Source organism: Erithacus rubecula, assembly GCF_903797595.1.
Source record: "Erithacus rubecula genome assembly, contig: SUPER_W_unloc_5, whole genome shotgun sequence".
NCBI classification, from domain to species: Eukaryota; Metazoa; Chordata; class Aves; order Passeriformes; family Muscicapidae; genus Erithacus; species Erithacus rubecula.
Window position 1 is genome coordinate 116,802 of NW_027636235.1, and position 24,432 is coordinate 141,233.

A 24,432-nucleotide genomic window follows, 5' to 3' on the forward strand; every position below is an offset into this window, starting at 1 on the left:
CTCTAGTCTCTGGGGTAGGGTCAGGCTCTGGGACAGCATCTCTAGTTTCTGGGGTAGGGTCAGGCTCTGGGGCAGCACCTCTATATCCTGGGGTAGGTATCAGGGTTTTTATCCAAGACAATATTCCCTTGTCTCTGAATGCTAAGTAGAACAGGCTTATCAGCAACATCAGCCACTGTATGGTATCATTAACATTCAGAGGAGATCTCAACCCTTCAAAAACTGGTGGGGTACACACAAAAAGCTGGGTGAAGGGTTGGGAGAAAATTTGCCCTTGTGTCATTTCCTCACAGTAGGTGTCATTATTAAAGTAACCCCAAAAACATACAGTTAGCGTGTGATAGCCCTGAATCCATGTACCCGCCTTTTAAAGGAAGTTAAAAACCCACGAATTCCTCACTTTATTGACTCATAATACAAACTAGATAACAGACACAGTAGCCTTATTTATAGGGCCCATGTTTAGATAAGAGCCTGCAAATGGGAGAAATATAGCCACGACCACGTGCCACCAGAACCAGGGTAAGCTAGGCCACATGATGCCACCTAATGAGGTTTCTATATCCAGCACACAAAAATTAAGTTTTTCAAGAATTGTTATTCCTTTTATCTCTCGATGCCCTCTTGCTTCATGTTGGGCGCCAAAATCTATCCTGGTTTTAAGGACAGGTATCTGTCTATAAAGGCAGAAGCTTCTCTTTGAAATGGAAAATGTAAACCCCCTCCCTCTAAATTATTATAAATTTGAAATTAAGGGACTCTCAGGCAAAGATATGGGAATTACGAATAACAGTTCTTTACTGGGAAAATTAAAATAGAAATGCAGTATTACAAAAAACAATCCCAATCCTGACAGAGTCAGAATACAACCTGACACTCCATCAGTCAGGGTGTTGGTAGCAGTCCCATTAAATGGTGGCTACAGTCCCCCTGCAGTGGCAGGTGTGGTTCAGCTGAAGCAGTGGTCCTGTAGAAGGGTGCAGCCTTCCCACAAAAATCCAGGGATGATGTAGAAAAGGTCCGGCTTCTCTTCTGGAATCCAGTGGAAAGAAGGTAACTTGCTGTCCAAAAGCTTCATTTTTATCTAGGTAGGAAAGGCTTGGTTCCTCCCCATGACTGGTGCATCTCCCAATGGGATGATGTAATTTATCAGTCATTCAGTGGGACTTAGTGGCTCAGCAGCAGATGATATCTTCCTGGAGGGAGGATGGGTTGTGGAAAATATAAAGATTGACCCATCTTGTCTTAAAGATGGCCCATTAGCAGATAGTATGTGCCACGGAGATAAGGAATCACTGCCCCACCCGGTTTTAAAAGATGGTGATAGAATACATATATCTGGCCACATCAACCCAATGCAAATGGAAAGTTGCTACAAAGTTTATTTTGCTTTTCTAACCTATCACCTTTACTCAATTCTGCTCCATTGCGTATACTTTTATCGAATAAGCTATTATTACCTGCGCACACATATACTTCTATTAGATTTTTTCTTCTTTTTGTTTTTTTTTAGTTAGCATCAGGATTGGAAGTACGAGAGGCACAGTTTTGTGTTCTGACTCAGTTGTTTAATAATTCTTATTTATACTACAGTAAGTGCTGCAGCACTTCTAGCTAACAAGTTAAAAGTGAAAAAATAGAGCAGTATCTTCCTTTTTACAAGGTTTTTTAAGGCTTAGTTGTCCAATTTAAATCTAACAGTTATTTTTACTTTTGACCCAATGACCAAACACCCATGACCTGCACTGTGGCAGTTTCTATCCAATCATAAAGATACTTCTTTAACCTAAGAAGTAGAGCAAGAAGGAATAACAAATAAGGCTCTAAAACTTCCATCTTGTCTCATGTCTACTACGATATTCTCAAACTCTAAATTCTAAACTTTTCACTTTGTTTTATTACACAATTCTATTCAAAGTACGCACCAGTAATTCTATCACTTAATTTTAAGGCCTTCTCCATGGCCTCAAGTAAAAAACAATGTTCCCCTAAAAATCAGTGCCTAACAACACAAAAAGTTTAAAACTCCCAAACTTCAAAATTCTAACTGTTGTGGGTTATGTTTTGACTGGCTCCTCTCCCTGCCCCCCACCGTGGGGCTGCCGGCCCCTCCCCCAGGCTGTTTTATCTGGGCGGGTGTTTTTCTGCTTTTTGGGCTTTTCGCTGCTGCTCGCTGCTTTGGCTGCTGCTTTGGCTGTTTTGGCTGCTCTTCCCCCCCCCTCCCTCCGCTGCTTCAGCTGCTTTCCCCCTGGCTGCCTAAACTGCCCCTCTCCCCCCTCCTCATCCCTAAGATTTGCACCGGCTCCAGAGGAAACGGATCTGAACTTCGGAGACCACCTCTGGAAGTCTGCCAAAGAAGCTCTGCTGCCCTTCCCAGCCAAGATCTGCCGAGTTCATCTCAATCTGGGTCTGTGCTGGGAAGTGTTTCTTTTGTATTTTGTTAATAAAAAGTTTTTTCCACTTTCCCCTGAAGAAAATTCTTTCCGAGCTTGGTGAAGGAAGGAATTGTAAGGGGGGGGAGGGGGCCCTTGGGAGGTCTTTTTCCCCAAATTTGTCCTAAACTTGGACAAATTATTTTGGTGGCCCGTACGGGGAAACCAGAAAAAGTGGAAAAAACTTTATTCTAATAATATTTTGTTTTCAACTGTTGGTATTGGTATGTCTATTGAATCCATAATGTCTTTTGTTGTGGGAGCCTTCCTGTATGTGTGGTCATTAGGTTTCTTTGAAGTGTTAATACCGTTGTGGTCGTTGGGCTTGTTTACTTATCCGGAGATAGCTCCGGTGTTGTCTTTAATACGTAGTTTTTGTATTAAAGGGGTATTAACAAAAATACTCATCGGGCTAGGCTTGGTGATAATGGCATACAGGAGATTTATAAGAATGTTAGAATCGGCTTCAGGAATATATAAATCATGGCTTGTGTTATTTATTAGAGGAGAAGCAGGAAAAGAGGATTTTCTGCCTTTATTTCTTTTCCTCTCCTCTGAATTAGTTACATCTGTATTAGAAAATATTCAGATCTCCCTGAATATTAAGGACATTATCTTTCTGGCAGTTAATTTGGTAAGTCTTTGTTGCACCATTTGCAGTTTATACAAAATTAAGGCCGAGATTTCTAAAGGGGCTGGGAGGACTCCTGATTTGGGAGTCAAGCTGGGCAGGAGGAATCTTGAGTGGAATGGCAAATGGGAGAAAATGGGCCAGATTTTAAAGGAGTTTTCTGACCCCATAATTTGGGAATTCCCATCAGAACAGATTCAAAATCCGATTGAGGTTGCAAGGTACTTAAAGGGGAAATGCCAGGATGGTTCTAAAGAGAAAAGGATTATTGCAGTGAGCTGGGCCCTGGCACATGCATATCGCACCCTGCTAGGCACTATAGAGCAGGAGACAGAAAAGAGGGAACAGGGAGATAAATTATTCACTATCCCAGTGACTCAAGTTGCAGCCAACCCCCTAGGCCGAAACCCAGCAACTAAACTGGAAAATAAGCCCCAACCAATGGCTGTGGCTACTAGTACGAGAAGTGGAAAGTGCACCAAGAAGACTGATAGGCTAGTGGAAGATGATGATGATGATGATGCTGGAGAGGGACCCTCAACACCTCCTGATGTAAAATCAGGAGTTAAAACAACTAATGGAAGAGCAGAGACTAATAATGAATCCCTTTCCCTAAAGGATCTTCGTGGTTTAAGAAAAGATTACACCCGGAGACCTGATGAATCTATTATTAGCTGGCTAGTTCGTCTCTGGGATGCGGCAGGTGAGGCCACAGTTTTGGATGGCTCTGAAGCTCCGGAACATCTACAATATATTGATGATATCATCGTATGGGGAAACACAGCAATGGAGGTGTTTGAGAAAGGAGAAAAAATTATTCAAATTCTCCTGGAAGCCGGCTTCGCCATCAAGAAGAGTAAAGTTAAAGGACCTGCTCGGGAGATTCAGTTCCTGGGAGTGAAGTGGCAAGATGGACGGCGTCAGATTCCTACTGATGTTATTAACAAGATTACAGCTATGTCCCCACCAACTAACAAGAGGGAGACACAAGCTTTTCTAGGTGCCATCGATTTTTGGAGAATGCACATTCCTGAGTACAGCCAGATTGTGAGCCCTCTTTACTTTATTACCCGCAAGAAGAATGATTTCCACTGGGGCCCTGAACAGCAGCAAGCCTTTGCTCAGATTAAACAGGAGATTGCCCATGCAGTAGCCCTTGGCCCAGTTAGGAGGGGACCAGATGTGAAGAACGTACTTTACTCAGCAGCTGGGAGCCATGGTTTGTCTTGGAGCCTGTGGCAGAAGGTGCCGGACGAGACCTGAGGCCGACTCCTGGGATTCTGGAGCAGAAGCTACAGAGGGTCCGAAGGTAATTACAGTCCCACAGAGAAGGAAATCTTGGCTGCCTATGAAGGAGTTCAAGCTGCCTCAGAGGTGATTGGCACAGAAGCACAGCTTCTCCTGGCACCCCGAATGCCAGTGCTGGGGTGGATGTTCAAAGGAAAGGTTCCCTCTACTCACCACGCCACCAACGCCACATGGAGCAAGTGGATTGCCCTCATCACGCAGCGCGCCCGTATTGGCAACCCAAATCGCCCTGGGATTTTGGAGATAATTACAAACTCGCCAGAAGGTGAAGATTTTGGTCTCGCTGATGAAGAGGAGCAGAAGCAAATGACCCGGGCTCAAGAAGCTCCACCGTACAACCAGCTGCCAGCAGATGAAACACGCTACGCCCTTTTCACCGACGGTTCCTGCCGCATTGTGGGGATGAACCGGAAGTGGAAAGCTGCCGTATGGAACCCCACACGACAGGTTGCACAAGCTGCCGAAGGAGAAGGTGGATCGAGTCAACTTGCGGAACTCAAAGCTGTTCAGCTGGCCTTGGACATTGCTGAGAGAGAGAAATGGCCAAAGCTCTACCTTTACACTGATTCGTGGATGGTAGCCAATGCTCTGTGGGGTTGTCTGGAAAGGTGGAAAAAGGCTGACTGGCAACATAGAGGAAAACCAAATTGGGCTGCTGATGAGTGGAAAGACATTGCCACTTGGGTAGAGAAGCTCCCCATGAAAGTCCGTCATGTGGATGCCCATGTTCCCAAGAGTCGGGCTAATGAACACAGGCACAGCGAGCACGTAGATCAGGCTGCACAGATAGAGGTCTCAAAGATAGACTTAGATTGGGAACATAAGGGAGAGTTGTTCCTGGCTCGATGGGCCCATGATGCCTCAGGCCATCAGGGTAGGGATGCCGCCCATAAGTGGGCACGAGACCGAAGGGTGGATCTTACCATGGACAGCATTACCCAAGTCATCCATGACTGTGACACTTGCACTGCCATCAAGCCGAGTGGGTAAAACCCCTCTGGTATGGTGGACGGTGGTCCAAGTACAAGTATGGAGAGGCCTGGCAGATTGACTACATCACACTGCCTCAGACCCGCCAGGGAAAACGTTATGTGCTGACCATGGTGGAAGCCACCACTGGATGGTTGGAAACCTACCCTGTGTCCCTTGCTACTGCCCGCAACACCATCCTGGGCCTGGAAAAGCAGGTCCTTTGGAGGCATGGTACCCCTGAGAGAATTGAGTCAGACAATGGGACTCATTTTAAAAATAAGCTTGTCAACACCTGGGCTAGGGAACATGATATTGAGTGGGTGTACCATATGCCTTACCATGCACCAGCTGCAGGTAAAGTGGAGAGGTACAATGGATTGTTGAAGACCACCTAAAAGGCATTGGGTGGGGGATCTCTAAAAAACTGGGAGCAGCACCTGGCAAAAGCCACTTGGTTAGTCAACACTCGAGGTTCCACCAACCGAGCAGGTCCCGCCCAGTCTGAAGGCCTTAATGTAGTAGATGGAGACAAAGTCCCAGTGGCCCATGTCAGAGGGTTGCTAGGGAAGACAGTATGGATCCATCCTGCCTCGAGTACAGGCAAACCCATTTGTGGGATTGCCTTTGCTCAAGGACCAGGAGGTACTTGGTGGATAATGCAGAAGGATGGAACAACCTGCTGTGTACCTCAGGGAGATCTGATTATAGGATAAATTGTGCACAAATATTATTGTTGAGTGTCACCACCATTGTATGCCAGATTTTATGAATAGAAGGAAATGTGTAAGTGACAAAGGCCTGGGCAAGTGAGAAGGAGGAAATGTGTAAGTTTTGAAGGTTTGAGCAAGTCAGAGGAAGGTTTCATATTGTGCTTAGTAAGTGTGTATCCCAATCGTGTGTCAATGATCACGATATGGGATAAGGGGTGGAATGTTATGGGTTATGTTTTGACTGGCTCCTCTCCCTGCCCCCCACCGTGGGGCTGCCAGCCCCTCCCCCGGGCTCTTTTATCTGGGCAGGTGTTTTTCTGCTTTTTGGGCTTTTCGCTGCTGCTCGCTGCTTTGGCTGCTGCTTCTGCTGCTTTGGCTGCGCTTCCCCCCCCCTCCCTCTGCTGCTTCAGCTGCTTTCCCCCTGGCTGCCTAAACTGCCCCTCTCCCTCTCCCCCCTCCTCATCCCTAAGATTTGCACCGGCTCCAGAGGAAACGGATCTGAACTTCGGAGACCACCTCTGGAAGTCTGCCAAAGAAGCTCTGCTGCCCTTCCCGGCCAAGATCTGCCGAGTTCATCTCAATCTGGGTCTGTGCTGGGAAGTGTTTCTTTTGTATTTTGTTAATAAAAAGTTTTTTCCACTTTCCCCTGAAGAAAATTATTTCCGAGCTTGGTGAAGGAAGGAATTGTAAGGGGGGGAGGGGGCCCCTGGGAGGTCTTTTTCCCCAAATTTGTCCTAAACTTGGACACTAACATAGATCTATTATAACATTTAATCTCTTAGCTTACCCTATACAATTACATTACTACACTTTAAAACCCTTTACCACTTTGCCCAAAAGTTTCTTACTTATTTAAGGCATATTCTTAAAGCTATAGGAACATAAGTTTATAATTTTCCTGCTTAATGTCTGTGTACTTATATTTTTGCATAAATCTCAGCTTCTTCCAAGGCTGCAAATCAAGTTCTTCTGTGTCTGTGGAAGTTTCTATCTTACCATTTCCTACAGTGGAGGTTACTCCATGACCTGAGAAAAATTAATTCCATAATGGAAAGCATGGGCGCATTGCAACCTGGTATGCCATCTTATACAATGGTACCTACCTCCTGGGACATTCTGATTGTGGACTTTAAAGACTGTTTTTTCACTATTCCATTGCACCCAGATGATATCCCAAAGATTGCTTTTACAGTGCCTTGCATTAATAACACTGCACCAGTGTAATGTTATCAATGGTGTGTTCTCCCCTAACGCATGAAAAACAGTCCTATGATCTGTCAGTGGTGTAGTACAAACATTCTCATCTGTGAGAGAGCAATTTCCAGGAACATACTGTTACCATTATATGGTATGGATGATATTTTGATAGCAACCTAAACAAAAAAGGAACTTTCTCAGATTCAACCAAGCCTGTTGCAATCATTAAAAAACATTTGGGTTGCAGGTAGCACCAGAGAAGGTGCAGCAGCAAGCACCCTGGAAATATTTGGGACTCAAAATAATGAATCAGACTATACAGCCACAAACTATTCAATTTTCAACTAAGATTCAAACTCTAAATGATGCACAGAAAATTTGACTACCATCAACTGGGTCAGATGATATCTAGGATTAACTGACTCACAATTAGCACTTGGATTTGACCTCCTAAAAGGTGATCCTGAGTTAACTTCTCTCAGAAAATTAAAACCAGAGGCAAAAGCTGCTCTCAAACCAGTTGAACGAGCCATAACAAAACAGACAAGTCCACCGGATATACCCAGAGGTGTGTATCACAGTATTTATTCTCATTGTTAATTTTCATCCTACTGGTATAATTGGGCAGTGGAATTCACACTGGCCTGATCCTTTGCACATACTAGAATGGATGTTTTTACCTCATCAACCTAAAAAGACAGCACCCACCATCTTTGAACTAATTGCACAATTAATTACCAAATGTCGTTACAGGTGCTTACAATTGAATGCTAGAGATCCTTCAAAAATCATTATTCCTGTGATACAAGAATGGTTCAAATGGTGTGTGGGGAAACTAAACTGTCTCTAAAACCTCTGAATAGCTGCACACCCTTAAAAGGTGCTACAGTGTTCACTGATGGCTCTGGGAAAACAGGAAAAGCCATTGTAACATGTAAAGAGGAAGGTGAGTGGCAGAGGGATATGAGAGTGGATCACCTCAAATAGTAGTGCTACAAGCTGTAGCAATGGCTTTCCAACATTTCCCCCACACTCCTAAATGTTGTAACTAATTCTGCAAATTTAGCTGACATCACACAGATTACACCAAGCACTATTAAAGGAAGTTGATAACACACAACTATTTAACTTACTAAAAACTCTATGCCTTACTATTCAAGCCTGAACTCGCCCTTATTATATCTTGCACATTAGGAGTCAAACAAATTTACCAGATGTCATCAAAGAGGGCAATGTCAGAGCATATATGCTAGCTCTGCTTGGACAGCCCCACAACCAGATACGCTAGCACACACAAAGGCATCACATGATTTTTTCCACCAAGGTGTTCGGGCTTTATAGTGGCAATTTCAGCTGTCAAACGCAGAGGCTCGTAATATAGTTAACACCTGTGCTGACTACCAAGGCCACACTGCTCCACTGCAGATGGGAGTTAACCCTCATGGACTGCATGCTTTGCAAATCTGGAAAACTAATGTCACACACATCCCTGAGTTTGGTTTTTTAAAATATACACATCTTGATACCTTTTCATCAGAAATATGGGCTGCAGTACACACAGGAGAAAAAGGTCGTGATGTCATTTCACATTGGCGATCAGCTTTTGTGGCTTTGGGAATCCCTCACATCATCAAAGCAATGGTCCCGCATACATTTCACAGAAAACTAGACATTTCCTACAGCTCTGGGGTGTATCACACCACAATGTTATTCCCAGATGAGCAACAGGACACGCTATAATTGAAAGCGCACATGGCACTTTAAAACATAAACTTGAAAAACAAAAGGGACGAATGAGTGGTGAGACCCCACAGAGCAGGATAGTTAAAGCTATTTATACACTAAATCATTTGAGAATAATAGAAAAGTCCCAGAACCATGTCATTTAAAATCACTTCCTATCACTACAATCATCCTGTGATGTTCAGTTGCCCAAGCCCAAGGTAATGGTGAGAGACCTCCTCACCGATATATGGGGAGGTCCTTGAGATCTTATTACCATGGAATGGGGATATGCGTGTGTTTCCATGGACACCAGGATGCATTGGGTACCTGCCAGATGTGTTCATCCTGCCCGGGACCACAGGCAACACCCCCCTGATAGCTCCTCAACTGATGTGGTGGAGCCATGTGTAGAACAATGACTGAAACAAGTTGTTCACCTACCTCACAGAATTCCAGGGCTTTTAAAATAACAGTTTACTTTAGGATTTATTTGTTTGCAATTATTTTTTCCTGTTTGCAAATTGTTTGTTTCTGTTAAGTTGTTTATTAATCACAGTTCTAAAGTTGAATGTTTCTATTTATAGAGTTAAGTTATAATTTCTGTTGAAAAGGTTAAATGTTTTCTCGTTCATAGAGTTAAGTTGTAATTTGTAACTTTAAGCAGTTAAATTGTCCCATGCTAGCCCAAAGGTCAGTGGTTTCGCCTGACAGCTCCTGAACATAAGTGCTGCAGCTCCACTGATACATGGAACACATCACCAGCTGGGAGAGCTAATTTTCTTAAATTAGGTAAAAAGCCTCATTAAAATTCGACTCATGCTGTCTGTGTCATCTTGCCTGTAAAGGACCCTTGCAGGTAAAATGACAGGGGACAAGTTGCATGTTTTGTAATAAAAAATTGTCACAGCATAATTTGGCTTGTAGCTAGGCAATTAATTCGGCCATAGGTAAGAAATTCAGTTTGACTAGCCTGGTTTGATAAACAGGCCTCTAGGTGAACAATGATAGGATATATTCAAACCCAAACAGAGAGCTCACCCAATGACCTTCCATCCTACGCTTCAGGCACCTCACTGGTCAGAGATCTGGGCAGTCCCAACTCCAACCAATCAGCTGTCATGAGCCAGGAAATTCAAACTCCCTATTTAAGAAGGATGCAGAAAAATAAAGAGACTTTTGTCGCATAGATCACAGAGGGTAGTGTAATTTTTTCTCCAACCACAACCCCAGTTAACACTATAATTATCTTTTGCTTTCTTTTTGTTATTGATTTATTGATTATTTTGTTATTGAAGAAGCCCTTTGTGTTGTCCTTGACATCCTTGGCTAGATTTAATTGCAGATGGGCATTGGCCTTCCTTATCTTATTTCTACTTGCTCTGACAACCTCTATATTTACTCCAAGTAGCCTTGATGCCTTAAGATCCAAGTTTTCTGTTCTGCTTGGGTGTACTTTCCGTTGTGCTTTAAGGTGATAAAGGCGAAATAGTCTGATCCCAGCTATGGACTCAAAGACAGTTTCTTCAGACTCCAGGCCAAAAGTATAAACAATGTGAGAAGAGGAGGGCAGGCCAGCCAGGAGAAGAGGAGGAGGACACTTTACAATTTGAGACTATTAATTGGATGGTGGACTGCTATATGTAAATGGACTGAAGTCTATAAAAATGTGAAATCATGTGACCAAGCCCTCTTTTACTTCCATCTTGGAGCCACTCAGGCAGGGCAGGGGCCATGCTGTGGCACTGTACTGCCAGGGTGTGGCCTTTGCAGGCCTTTCAATAAATACCCATTTTATTTCCCCTAACTCTGTGTGATCTCTGTTCCATCTCCTAAAGGCAACAGCCTGACCCTGCTTCAATCTCCTGTGTTTTTCCTGCTTACATTTGAGCAATGACAGGAATTCCTTGCTCTTCCACACAGGTCTCTTGCCCCCTTTGCCCAATTTCCTTCTCATTGGGATGAATCATTCTTGAGCCTGGAGGACATGATCCTTGAATATCAACCTGCTGTCTCAGGCCCCTCTTCCCTGCAGGAGCTGTGTTCCCACAGGATTCTTCCAAGAAGATCCCTGAAGAGACTAAAGCTAGCTCTCTTGAAGTCCAGGGTTTTAACTTTACTCACTGCCCTGCTTCCTCCATGCAAGATACTGAACTCCACAAGGTCATGGTCACAGCAGTCTAGGCTGTGCCCAACCTTCACATCTCCAACAGGGCCTCCACTGCTAGTTAGTATGAGGTCAAGCAGCACACTGTTTCTTGTGGGATCCTCTAGAACCTGTAACAGGAAGTTGTCATCAATGCATTCCAGGAACCTCCTGGACTGTTTGTGCTTCACTGTGATGCTTCTCCAGCAGATGTCAGGGTAGTTCAAGTCCCCCACATAATCAGGGCCTCTAATGTAAGGCTGCTTCTAGCTGCCTGTAGAAGGCCTCATCCACTTCCTCCTCCTGCTCAGGCAGCCTGTAACAAACACCCACAATAGTGCTACACTTACTAGTCTACCCTTTTATCCTAACGCATAAGCTCTCGACTTCCTTGTCATCTACCCCAAGACAGAGCTTGATACATTCCAAGTGTTGCCTCACATAGAGGAGAACTCCACCAGCATGCCTTCCTGGTCTGTCTCTCCTAAAGAGCATGTAGCCCTGTCAGGACCTAGAGAATGCAATAAATTGTCTCAAACACTGACAAAGGAGGAAGTTCCCATAAGATAAGCTACCCCAATAAGCACAGATGGCAAACAGGAAGAGATTAATTTCAGGTCTACATGGAGGTGAAAGGTTTGGAACTAGCACACCTGACAAAATTCCACTGTGCAGACTGTCGGAAAAGTGCAGATGCAACAACAGAAAGATGCCAAGCCTGGTGAGGCAGATCTGGGTAACTGTCACGATCTGCCCAACCCGAGCGGGAGTCGTGACTGGTTCTTTTATGGATCTCAGAGCTCAAAAGACACAGCAGGGGACAAAACCAGTTTACTTCTATAGAAATGCACTTTATTTAGTGCCAACCAAAATGCGATAGTGGGACAGAGAGAGAGACAGAGAGAGAGAAAAAGGGGGGTCGGGATTATAGCTACCAAGACGGGCAGACAAATCCTCATGGAGCCAGCCAATAAATGTCTGTTGCCGTCTGGGGAGATCTCAGGGGTCTCCTCTGAGAAAGTCACTTTTATAGTCCTTTCCCAAAGCGAGTGGCTTCTGGCCAAAAGGTGGGAAGATTTATGGACTATTGTATGTGGAGTTCGTTACGCTGAGGAACAGGTGGAAACAGGATGCTTCATGGCACACCAAACCATCTTTGTTGTTATGGACACACGCAGGATAGCCCATACTGACCAGTCCATTGTTCTTCCATCTGTGGGAGATTGGTTGAGTAAACGCCCCGTGACTAGTTGTCATGAGAAACCAGTCCTGGTAGGCATCACCTGCGGAACAGTCACATGGCGTTCCTTCCATCCCTGGCCAGCGCAGGCCTCAGGCGAGGGTCGTTGGGCAGAAACAGACGAGAGGCTCAGATGGACTCTCACAGTAACCTATCCAGACAAAAGTTCCCATCGTTGCAAACTATGGGAAAGGAAGCAACTGCTTACACGCATGCCATCCCAAGTTGTGGGAACAGCACGTATACCTCTGGATACCCAGGACCTGAGCTGTATAAAAGGGTACCTCCAGAAGAACACTCCAGGGACCCCCACCACATAGAAGACCTAGAAGGACCAGCGGAAGACTGCAGGACCTCATGTGGTGGTGATGTGACTATAATCTCTCTTTCTCCCTCCCTTCCTATTTCAACCTCTCTCACACACATTTACAGTTAAATAAAATTTGTACTATTGACTATGACATATGGTCTCATTTGCACCTTAATTTGGGCAGAGGCATCTTTTAATAAATGGATTCTACTATTATTTCAGGTCTGGGATCCTAACATTATTCCAGTGAATCATAAGAAGCCATTCATGATAACATTACAGTCATGCAAGCTATCCCACCATGTCTCCATAACTGCAAAGAGATCAAAGCCCTGTGACTGCACACAGGTCTCTAGTTCCTCCTCTTTGTTCCCCATATTGTCCCACAGGCACTTTATAGAGGTATTTGATTGTGTCAATATCCCACTGAGGATACAAGGGGATGCCCCATAGTCCTGTCTTGTAGATGCTTCTTTGGCTGCTTGTGCTTGCTCAGAGTATCCCCACTTTAGCCTTATTTGCTGCATGGGTTGTCACTATAACTCTCCCTTTCCCCCACCTTTCCTTTTGGAGTGCAAGCTGCTTTTAATAGGCGGTTGCCATGGAAACCCAGCTCGGTACTCTGGGCCAGTCCCTGAATGGATATTCATCCAATCAGGTTCCACCTCGGCTGCAGACATGACTGGTCAAAGGAGCTGAGTGGCACCAAGACCTTGACCAATGATTGCAGTGGTTATCAGGACCTCCTCCTGGCTCCAGGCTAGCTCAGTACCAGGAGGATGCCCTGAGGTCTTCAAGGACGAGATAAAAGACTAAAAGAAGCTCCCTTTCCCTGAGTGTTCTTAGCTTTATTCTCGAAGGTTTCCAAGGGAAAAGAGAGACCCAGCACTTGGGGCCCGGGCATTTTCAAACCCTGTGTTAGGGGCAGAGGGAAACCAGACCTAAACCAATCAGGTCGGGCTGGAGGAGAAAGGGGAGGGGAAAGGATCAAATATGAGACAGGCTATGGGGGGGGGGGGGGGGGGGGTCCAAGGAAAAACCATCTTCAGTGCAACATAAACCATATTAGTGAAATACAACATCTTCCCATTTTTTGCTTAACAAAGTTAAAGGAAAGGCATCGGGTTCATTTTGATTCAGAATATGAATTTGCCCACCACGTACAGTTTGCGGGAAAATTAGACTGTCTTTGGTTTGTCAACTCTATGTGGTTGACTACTGAGGTAGAAGGGATGAGACCCTTAATGTCTTTGAAAATCAAGCAGCGAAGAAACCCAAACCCCATTATTATAAGGAAAAGAACAACAAAAAATAACAAAATTGTTTTAACTATGGAAGTCCACCACCCCGTGAGTCCCCTTCCTTTGAACAGTTCATTGAACCAATCCTAGTATTCTTGCTTCACTTATCCAATCAAGCTGTCCATGTCTTGGAGGGCAGCATGGATATTAGGAGCTTTCGAGGTGAGGTTCATGTAGCAAAGTCCTTCAAATTCCTGGCCCTCGTGCCCATGCAGCAGCAGGAGGAAAACTATGGCAGCACGATTTTGGAGTGTGGCTTGCCTGGCAATTTCCTCATCTTCTAGGAGGGAGCTGATGGCGGTGGATGTTAAGTTTGCCTGTTTGACTACCCAGCACTCTAGGTGGGCCAATTCACCTAGAGCTTTGGCTGCTGCGACCCATGGAAGGAAGAGGGACACAGCAACTCTTTTTGATTTGGCCCAATGAAAAATTTCAGAATTACAGTTTGGGTCCAACTTGTCAGCACTTCTCTTTTGGATTTTGTTGGCCGATTTATTTTTTTGAGTCCATTCGCCAATTCAGGTTTGGTTGGGTGCCAGCGGGGACAACCGCCCAAAGGTACATGGCCCTCCTAATAGCCGAGAAGGAATCCCTGCCCATGCCCAATCTCCACAAATCAAGAACAATCCCTTAGGGAGGCTTTTGGGACTTGAATGAGATGGCTTGCCTGCTGCAACATGGTTTAGAATATTGCACCACCTTTTTGCATAGAATTCCCCACGATATTGCAGTATGTTGTGGAAGGCCTTGGTGCTAGAAGGTTTTGGGATGACGGTAAAATTAATGCAGTATGGTGTGGGGCAGGAATCCAATAACTCTAAGTCTTGGGGTTCCTGGGCTGCTTTGGGCAAATTTGGCAGCCACTCCTCTATGGGATTCTTCATAATGACAGCTTGCTGCTGATTATTTTTCTGTGGTCGGATGCTGTGTGACCCGGGAACTTGGTTGGACATATGTGTGTCAAAGCTGGCTGGATATTCTCCAGCCTTCAATGGGATCCCTACCAGGCAGGTGAACATAGGGTCTCTTGCTGCTCCAGTGGACAGGCATATGTTTTCCTTTTGAAACGTTTGTGCCAGGATCACCCAGATGTTTTGACGTGGCTGAGGGATGATCCATGCAGCTGCCAGACTGTTCAGTGTTAATAAGATGACAGCTTGGATGGAGCTCATCATGGGGTTGAGTGGGAGGTAGGCTTTATCTACAAGGAAAACACAAGCATTTTTAATGCATGTTAAAAGTCTCTGTTTCTGCCGGTATGTAGCCCCATCTAGTAAGATTTTCTCTCCTCTTTCTGGCGGCGTCTTCTTTTTGAAGCAATGGCTACTTGCTTCTCATCCCTGTCTGCTGAAGCTGGATTTTTGGGGATAAAAGGTTTCACCCACTTCTGGGGAATCCACCGAGGGCCTGAGGGGTGGCTACGTTTTGTATTTCATATACTTGGTTTGTGTAGCACTGAGAATGGTATCTCCCTGATTTACCCTATACCCTTTCTTGTGTTTCAGTCCTTTCCCCTCCCTTATCCCCTCTGCCCTAAGCTGATTAGCTGGGGTCTGGTTTCCCTCCGCCCCGGCACGTTTTTTAAAATTCCAGGGCCAGGCATTCCCACTTCCTCTTTCTCCCTGGAAGCCATCCGGAATAAAGCTTTGGAACCCCATTGGGGGAAGGAGCCTCTTTGGTCCTTTTATCTCATTCCTGCAGAGCTCTGGGCTTCCTTCTAGTACTGAGCTAGCCAGAGGAAGTTCAGATAGCTCCAGCAGTTGGAGGTCAAGAAGGTGGGGTTTAAATTAAAGAGCCCACACATGGCTAGGATCCCATTTTCAGGATTTATTAGGCTTTTTGGGCTGATCAACTACCTCCCACACTCGGGAGCTGCTTCTTGCACAGCCCCGGGCACGGAGGATCAGGCCGGGAACTCACTCCAGCGTCAGAGGGAGTCGGCTTGGGGACGAGGACTTTTCACTCAACTACACAGAAACCGATGTGTGTGGGATAGGTTAGAGTCCCTCATGGGTGGCAGAGACCCAAAGATTTTCCCCTAGTTGGAGGGAGGGGGTTCCCCAGTCAAACCAGCGGCCACGCAGCAGCTGGGGGAGGCAGTTGAACCTCACAGAGTGGCAGCAGCAGCAGCAGTATTCGTGGGACCGGCGCCACCGGTGCACGCAGAGATTGCAACATCGATCCTGCTTGCACGAGCACAGCTTGCGTTTCCACCGCTGTGCGGCACCCGGGGGCCCCCCAAAAGCGGTGAAAGGTGGCAGGGCTAACCCGGAGCTGCATAGTCCCAACCACGTGGTTCCCGCACCCCCTTTCTCCCAGTTTTTAGAATCAGGTCAGAAAAGAAACATTTTTGTTTGTGTGGATATCGCGTGAAATGGTAGAAAATTGTGCAGATTGCTTTTGAAACATCAAAATGGGAGCACAGCTTTCTGCACATCTGTTGGGGGTTGTTTCTCTATTACTGTGTCGATTGAAAGAATTTTTCCCATTATCATGCCAATGGAGCTGGCTGGGTTACACCCAGGATCTTTGACGACTCTAGACAAAAGGGGTAGGTGACAGCGGCTCCAGAGGGGCCTCTCGTGCTTCCGGAGGGAACTCGTGTTTCCAGGGAGCTTGGAGGAGGACGCCCTGTCTCCAGCGCCACGTGGTGGAACACAGGAGAGCCAGACGATCTGTGATCACCGGCCCTGCATCTGCCCCGTTCCAGCCTCCTGCCTCTGCGGACACAGCTGATCACCCAGACACAAACGGTGAGCGAGGAGCTGGCCACTCCAGCCCGTTCCCACCCAAGACCGGTGTGGCCGCTGCCGCCCCTCCTGCCTCCACTGCAGCCTGCTTTTCTGCAGCTCTGGGCTTTGTTCCAGCTGCAGCACCAGGACCGAGCACAGAGAGAGCGTGACTACAGCTAAAGAAGGGACTGAAACTGAGTTATCTATTCTGTTCTGTAAGTAATTTTACTAACTGCTGTTGTTTTCTGCTTGTACGGTTAGATATAATAGTAAAAGAGCTGTTATTCCTACCCCCTTATCTCTGCCTCAGAGTCCTTGATTCAAACAATTATAATACTTGGGGGGAGTGGAATTAAAGTCTCTATTTCAAAGGAAAACTTCTGCCTTTACTGGCAGACACCTGTCCTTCAAACTAGGACAACATCAAAAAAGTATATTTTCCCAGCTTAAAGAAATTTTAAGTGCTGGAGAAAGTACAGTTTCTAAAAAACTATTAGAACACTTTGTCTGCTAGCTGTCTTTTGAAATTCCAGATTTTAAATTGCAATATATAAATTCAGTTTTATTTTGGGATCAAATAAAATAATTATAAACATTAAAAGTTGAAAATGGCGATAATACAGCCTCTCTCTTTCTCCCAATTTTTTTACAAATTCACAATTGCTACAAACAGAAAACAACAGACAGCCACAGCAGACTCCTGAATTCCTGCATCCCTTTCTCCAAACCCCTCTGCCCCTGAATTGGAGGGGACTCGTGGGCCTGAAACAGGGGATTTAAGGGTTAAATAGAATGAGGAGTAGAACATATGTTTTCAGTTACTGTGTGCTTATAAGGAAAAGAATGTACAACAAGAGACCCCTGATGTATAGGTATCAGTTACTGTGTGCTTATAAGGAAAAGGAATGCACGATAAGAAGACCCCTGATGTATAAGGAAAGGGGCCCCTCTTTGTAAAAGTGCAAAGTCTGCAAAATATCACGACCAAGAGGCTAAAAGCGCATGCGTGGAAAGACAAGGTGAAAAGTTCAACTAGTGAGGAAGACTGTTACTTCATCATTTTCTGCCCACAGACTCATTTGAAGACCACCGACTCAATTAACTACGCAGCCGCAATGAATATGCAACTAATCTCCATATGAAGCGGGAAACAGGCGGGGCAGATAATCAATATGTATAGGCGATTTAGAATATGCATTGACTTCCTAGATAAATAGAAGGTTAGAAGCATGTACGGTACGCAGGATTTGGGAGGATGCTCTCCCCCTGCGTCCAGCGCTGAATAAAATACGTACCTACTCCACAACTTTACAGGTTGTGAAGTTTATTTTCCGCGCTTCATTTGGCACCCCAGATGGGACCTTCCTGTCTGCCTGCGGGATCGAGCTGAGGGCCGGACGACTCCACGGCGCGCCCCGGGATTTCCTGGAGGAGACCCCGACCCCGGCTCGCTTACTGCAGCGACAGAAAGGACCACTGGCTGGCGGATGAAACGGTACGTATTAATTCTGGGGGGTTTGTAAGACATATGCACGCGTGATTGGAGGGCTGTTGATAAATCGCAGGAGACGTCCTGCGTACAACAAAGTCCCTGTGGAGGTCAGGCTTGCAAGCAGCGGGCCGGTGGAGTTACCGGCAGAGGGACACCGGTAGGGCGACTCCATTCCCTTAACCTCCAGGTCGAGAAGGGAGGAGGGGGGCCGGTGAAGGAATTCGCTGACTGATAGAGCAGCCGCGGAGCGACCCTAGAACGCGGGTCGAGTGGATTCCTGTTCCCAGGTGGTGTGTGTGTTGGAGTCCGGACATTGCGAGTGAGGTGAGTGACTGAGTGAGACGTACCCAGGAGGGGAGTAAGTGTGGGGTATTCTTTTCAGAAAGGCAGAATTGTGTAATGTGCGGCGTGATGCGAGCGGGACTGTAGCTGTGCTGAGAATATAATGATTGTTGGTAGAAAGTATGAATAATAAGTGTGCTGTGTTTGTACAAGAGTGAGCGTGCTGTGTTGGTGCATTGTGTGCTTCGTTTGCGTACTGAGAAGAGTGAAAAAGGGGGTCCGCTTTTCAATGGTTTGGGCGTGATCCTTGGGAGTTTGTGAACCTAATAGACTGCCAGATAGAGAGAGGAAACAAATTGACTGATCTAGCAGTTGGTATTGTGTGTGGGAAGGGGATTGGAAGGAAATTCTAAAGTTCAGTAAGGTGTAGCTTAGGTGTAAAGTGGGCAGGGGACGAAAAGAGAAGAATGGGATCTACACAGAGCACAGAAGTCCCTAAAGCCAGCCCTTTAGGGTGCATTATAACACATTGGAAAGAAGTTGCAGGAACTGGCGGCACTGAAAATAAATCCACCCTAATTAAATATTGCAGCCAGTGGTGGCCACTTTATAGACTAGACCACGGAGTAAGGTGGCCACCCACCGGGACTTTAGATTATGATACTCTGTTGCAACTAATGTTGTTTTTAAGAAGAGAGGGCAAATGGAGTGAGGTTTCCTATTGTGACATGTTCTTCTCTCTCCGAAACCACCCTGAATGGCAGAGAGACTGTGGGATTAAGGCACCCTCTGACCCTTTAGTTCTAGCCCTTGAGAAGGAAAGGAAAGCAAATAAAGGGAAACTTGAAAGGTGTTGTTCAGCATGTGATATAGGTGAGCGGTGTACCAGATTAGACAAAATGCACAATTTGGATATGCAGGAACAGGGTATGAGTGACCTATTCAAACCTCCTCCTCGAGCTCGGAGAGAGGGAGAGGATGATTCAGAAGAACTACCTGGTCTAGCCCATTCTCCTCCCAGAAGCCCTGTGTCTTCTAGGACGAGAAATAAGGTGCTACAATTCCCTTTGAGAGAGGCTGTGGGACCAGAAGGAGGGAGGGTTCTAGTAAAAATACCCTTTTCTACTATTGATATAGAAGCATGGGAAAAAGTTGCTAAAAACTACCGTAGTGACCCAATAACTACAGCAAAGCGTTTGCGGTATATTATAAAACAACATAATCCAGATTGGTCTGATATGCAATTATTGCTGGATGCATTAACTGAAACAGAAAAGCAATTAATCCTGAAAACAGCAGGAGATCTAGCAGAGGATTATTATAAAGCCCAGCAATTGGATACAAAGGACTATTTTCCCCTCCAGAATCCACAGTGGGATCCAAACAGGACAGCAGAAATGCAGAAGTTAGAAAGCTACCAAGAATGGATAGCAAAAGGGATGGAACGGGCAATACCTAAAACTATAAATTGGTCAGCACTATATGCTGTTAAACAAGGTCCCTCTGAAACACCATCTGAATTTTTGGATCGATTAAGGGATGCAATGCGCCGCAATACATCTCTGGACCCTGAAGCAGAGGTGGGGATTCAACAACTAGTGAATTTATTTTTGGGTCAATCTACGGGGGATATTAGGCGTAAGCTTCAAAAAATAAGAGGGCCCGAGGCAAGAAATCTAGAGAATTTACTAGATGAGGCGTGGAGAGTATTTAGCAATAGAGAAGAGGGATATAAGCAGAATGTGAGGAAATTGGTGGCAGTGGTGAGAGAAGAGAGAGGAGGACAAAGTCGTGGGCAAGGTCGACGAGGGGGACAAGGGGGCCCACCTCGGTTGGGTAAAGATCAATGTGCGTTTTGTAAAGAGTTTGGGCATTGGAAGAATGAATGCCTTAAACGGAGGAGAGACAAGGAAAAAGACGTGATTGCATATGCAAAAGGAAACTGAAGGGGACCGGGAGATCGACCCCCAGCAGATCCCCTGGTTATAACAATGGAGCTGGGGGAGGAGGGAAAGGAAGTAGAGTTTGTAATTGATACAGGAGCAACATATTCAGTATTGAATAAGGCCCTGGTGCCTGTGGGAAAAGATTATGTTACGGTACAAGGAGCCACTGGCCAGTCTGAAAAGGCTTATTTTTGTAGACCTCTAAAATATAAATTTGGGAAACAATGGGGCACTCATAAGTTTTTATACATGCCAAATTCCCCAAAGGCGCTCCTGGGAAGAGACTTATTGGAACAATTACAAGCGACCATTGTATTTAAGAATGGGGAGATTACTTTGGAGGTAAATTATGAACAATATATAGAAGTATTGAGTTTAATATTGACAATCATTGAAATTGAAGAAGAAATTAGAGAAGAAATAATTAGTCAGGTGTTCCCCGGAGTAGGGGCTTCCAATGTGCCAGGGAGAGCGAAAAAACGCACCTCCTATAATAATTAAACTTAAAGAAGGGAAACAACCAGTTAGGATCAAGCAGTATCCTTTGAGAAAAGAAGACAGGGAAGGAATTAGGCCAGTGATTGAGAACTTTTTACAACTAGGATTACTAAAAGAATGCCAATCTGATTTTAATACTCTTATTTTACCCGTTCGGAAACCTGATGGGTCATACAGGGTGGTGCAAGATTTGCGAGCTGTTAATAAGATAACTGAAGATCTTTATCCAGTAGTGGCAAACCCATATACTTTATTAACATGCTTAACACCAGAGTTTACTTGGTTTACTGTTTTAGACCTAAAAGATGCCTTCTTTTGCCTCCCTCTCCATGAAGCCAGTCAGAAAATTTTTGCATTTGAATGGGAAAATCCTAAAACTGGACGGAGAACTCAACTCACATGGACAGTACTTCCCCAAGGGTTTAAAAATTCTCCTACTTTGTTTGGAGAGCAGCTTGCCAAGGACTTAGAGGCTTGGGAGGCCCCCCCAGAAGAAGGAAGGCTGCTGCAGTACGTAGATGATCTTTTAATAGCCACTAAGACGGAAGAAGCATGCGTGGCCTGGACGGTGAGTCTCTTAAACTTTTTGGGACTCCAGGGGTATAGAGTATCAAAGAAAAAGGCTCAGGTGGTGAAGCAGAAGGTTATCTACCTGGGGTACGAAGTTAGTGCTGGACAACGGACCTTGGGGCAAAATCGTAAAGAAACAATATGCCAAACTCCACAACCCCAGACAATAAAGGAACTGCGAACCTTTTTAGGGATGACAGGGTGGTGTAGGTTGTGGATTTACAACTATGGGTTGCTTGTTAAACCTTTGTACACGCTTATGGCAAATGGCAGCAGAGATCTCAAGTGGACTAAAGAAGCCACCCAAGCCTTTCGTCGATTAAAGGATGCTCTTATGTCAGCCCCAGCCCTAGGACTTCCTGATGTAAGTAAACCATTCTTTTTGTTCTCCCATGAGAAACAGGGGATTGCCCTGGGAATACTAGCACAGAACCTAGGGCCATACCAAAGGGCAGTTGCTTACTTCTCTAAACAGCTGGATGCAACGGCCAAAGGATGGCCAGGGTGCCTCAGAGCGGTGGCAGCTGTTGTGATGAATATTCAAGAGGCACGCAAATTCACCCTGGGCCAGAAAATGACTGTATTAGTATCTCACACAGTATCTGCAGTATTAGAGGTAAAAGGGGGGCACTGGCTTTCCCCACAAAGGTTCTTGAAATACCAAGCTATTATGGTGGAACAAGATGATGTGGAAATAGTGGTGACTAATATTGTCAACCCAGCTTCTTTTCTCAGTGGAAATCAAGGAGAACCGGTACACCACGATTGTCTGGAGACTATCGAAGCCACCTACTCCAGCCGACCAGACTTGAAAGACACCCCTTTTGACGATGCAGAAACCTGGTTTACTGATGGAAGCAGCTACGTCATCAGTGGGAAGCGATATGCTGGGTATGCAGTTACCACCAGTAAAGAGGTACTGGAATCTGGACCTTTGCCAGTAGATACCTCTGCACAGAAGGCTGAGATAGTTGCCCTGATTCGTGCCTTGGAAATGGCAAAAGGGAAAAGAATAAATATATATACAGACTCAAGATATGCATTTGGGGTTGTCCACGCACATGGAGCTATCTGGAAAGAGAGAGGACTGTTAAATTCACAAGGAAAGAACATAAAACATGCACAAGAAATAATGCGATTATTGGAAGCAGTCCAGATGCCTGAGAAGGTAGCAATTATGCACATTAGAGCACACCAGAAGGTGAGCTCAGAATTGGAAGAAGGAAATGAGCTGGCAGACAGAGAGGCAAAAGAGGCAGCAAAGGGTGAGATAATAATTGAGGCAACCTTAATTCCAGATGGACAGATATCCCTTGAAGGTAAGCCGATATATGATAAAAAGGATAAGGAATTAATTGAGGATCAGAAAGGAACATATAATGAGGAAGGATGGGCTGTCACTACAGAAGGGAGGCTGGTTGTCCCCTCCCACATACTATGGTCCCTAGTTAAAAAGGAACATCAGAAAACACACTGGGGAGCAGATGCTCTATATACCCATCTAATTGAAAAGATTACTGCCAGAAATTTATATGCTATTGTTACCCAGGTTACTCGGCAGTGTGACCTTTGCCTCCAGACTAATCCTAAGAATACCCCTAAACCAAAACTTGGTCAAATTGGAAGAGGCCAGGGGCCTGGGCAGCAGTGGCAAATTGATTTTTCAGAACTTCCAAGAAAAGGGGGGTATAGATACTTATTGGTGATGACAGATACCTTTTCAGGGTGGCCAGAAGCCTTCCCAACTAGAACTGCCAAAGCCCGGGAGGTAACTAGAGTGCTGTTACAAGAAATAATACCACGCTTTGGAGTTCCAGCCACTATATCCTCAGATAGAGGACCACACTTTATTTCAAAAATAGTGCAACAAATTAGTCGCCACTTGGGCATAGATTGGGAACTTCACACCCCTTATCATCCTCAGTCAAGTAGCCAAGTAGAAAAAATGAATCATTTAATTAAACAGCAAATTGTGAGGTTAGGACAAGAAGTTAATTTGCCCTGGCCCCAATCACTCCCATTGGCATTGATGCGAATTCGAACTAAGCCAAGGACTAAAGAAAAGTTAAGTCCCTTTGAAATGCTTTACGGGAGGCCATATGGAGTGCAAAAGGGAAATTCTACCCAAGTCGGAGAGGAGACATTGGCCACCTATATGGTGGCTTTGAGCAAACAGCTCAGAAAAATTGAAAAACATGTGGCTGGAACTCGGGGCAGAGGTCTGGATGGACCAGTGCATAATATACAGCCTGGAGATTATGTATATGTTAAGTCTTTTACAGAAAAAACCCTTGAACCACAGTGGGAAGGACCATTCCAGGTGCTACTTACTACCTTCACTGCAATTAAGATCAAGGAACAGAGCGCTTGGATCCACCATTCTCGGGTGAAGAAAGCTCCAGAAGCTCCTTGGAAAGTAATATCTGGTGATAACAGACTAAAGCTCAAGTTTACACGAACAAAATGAGCATATTACAGTTAAGGGTGTTTGGTGATTCAGGATGTAGAAATGTAATTGTTTTGTTTGTAAATATAATTATATTCCAAGAATTGGAAAGTACCTTTAGCCAGAGTGATGTTGAATGGCCTTGGTCCCAGGCTTTTGTCCAGTCTACCGGATATATGGGGAAGGTACAAAATTTGAACCTGTCAACTGTAGTCATGCATGAAAACCAGGTATATGAAAAGCACGAGTGGCAGAAACAAGGGTTGTGGTCACTTCAAGGGACTGTGGGAGAGACCATCAGAGTAGGATGTCGAATGATTAATGGAACTAACCATGAGAAACCAACTAAAATCAGTGTCTCATCTCCCCCTGCAGGCGGACATAATGAGATTTGTAAACAACACAGTGGGCCACATTGTTGGTATAATTTTACATTAGATAGGACTGTTGAGGTGGTATGCCTTTGGGCTTATAGAGATCTTGGGCTCTCATTTAAA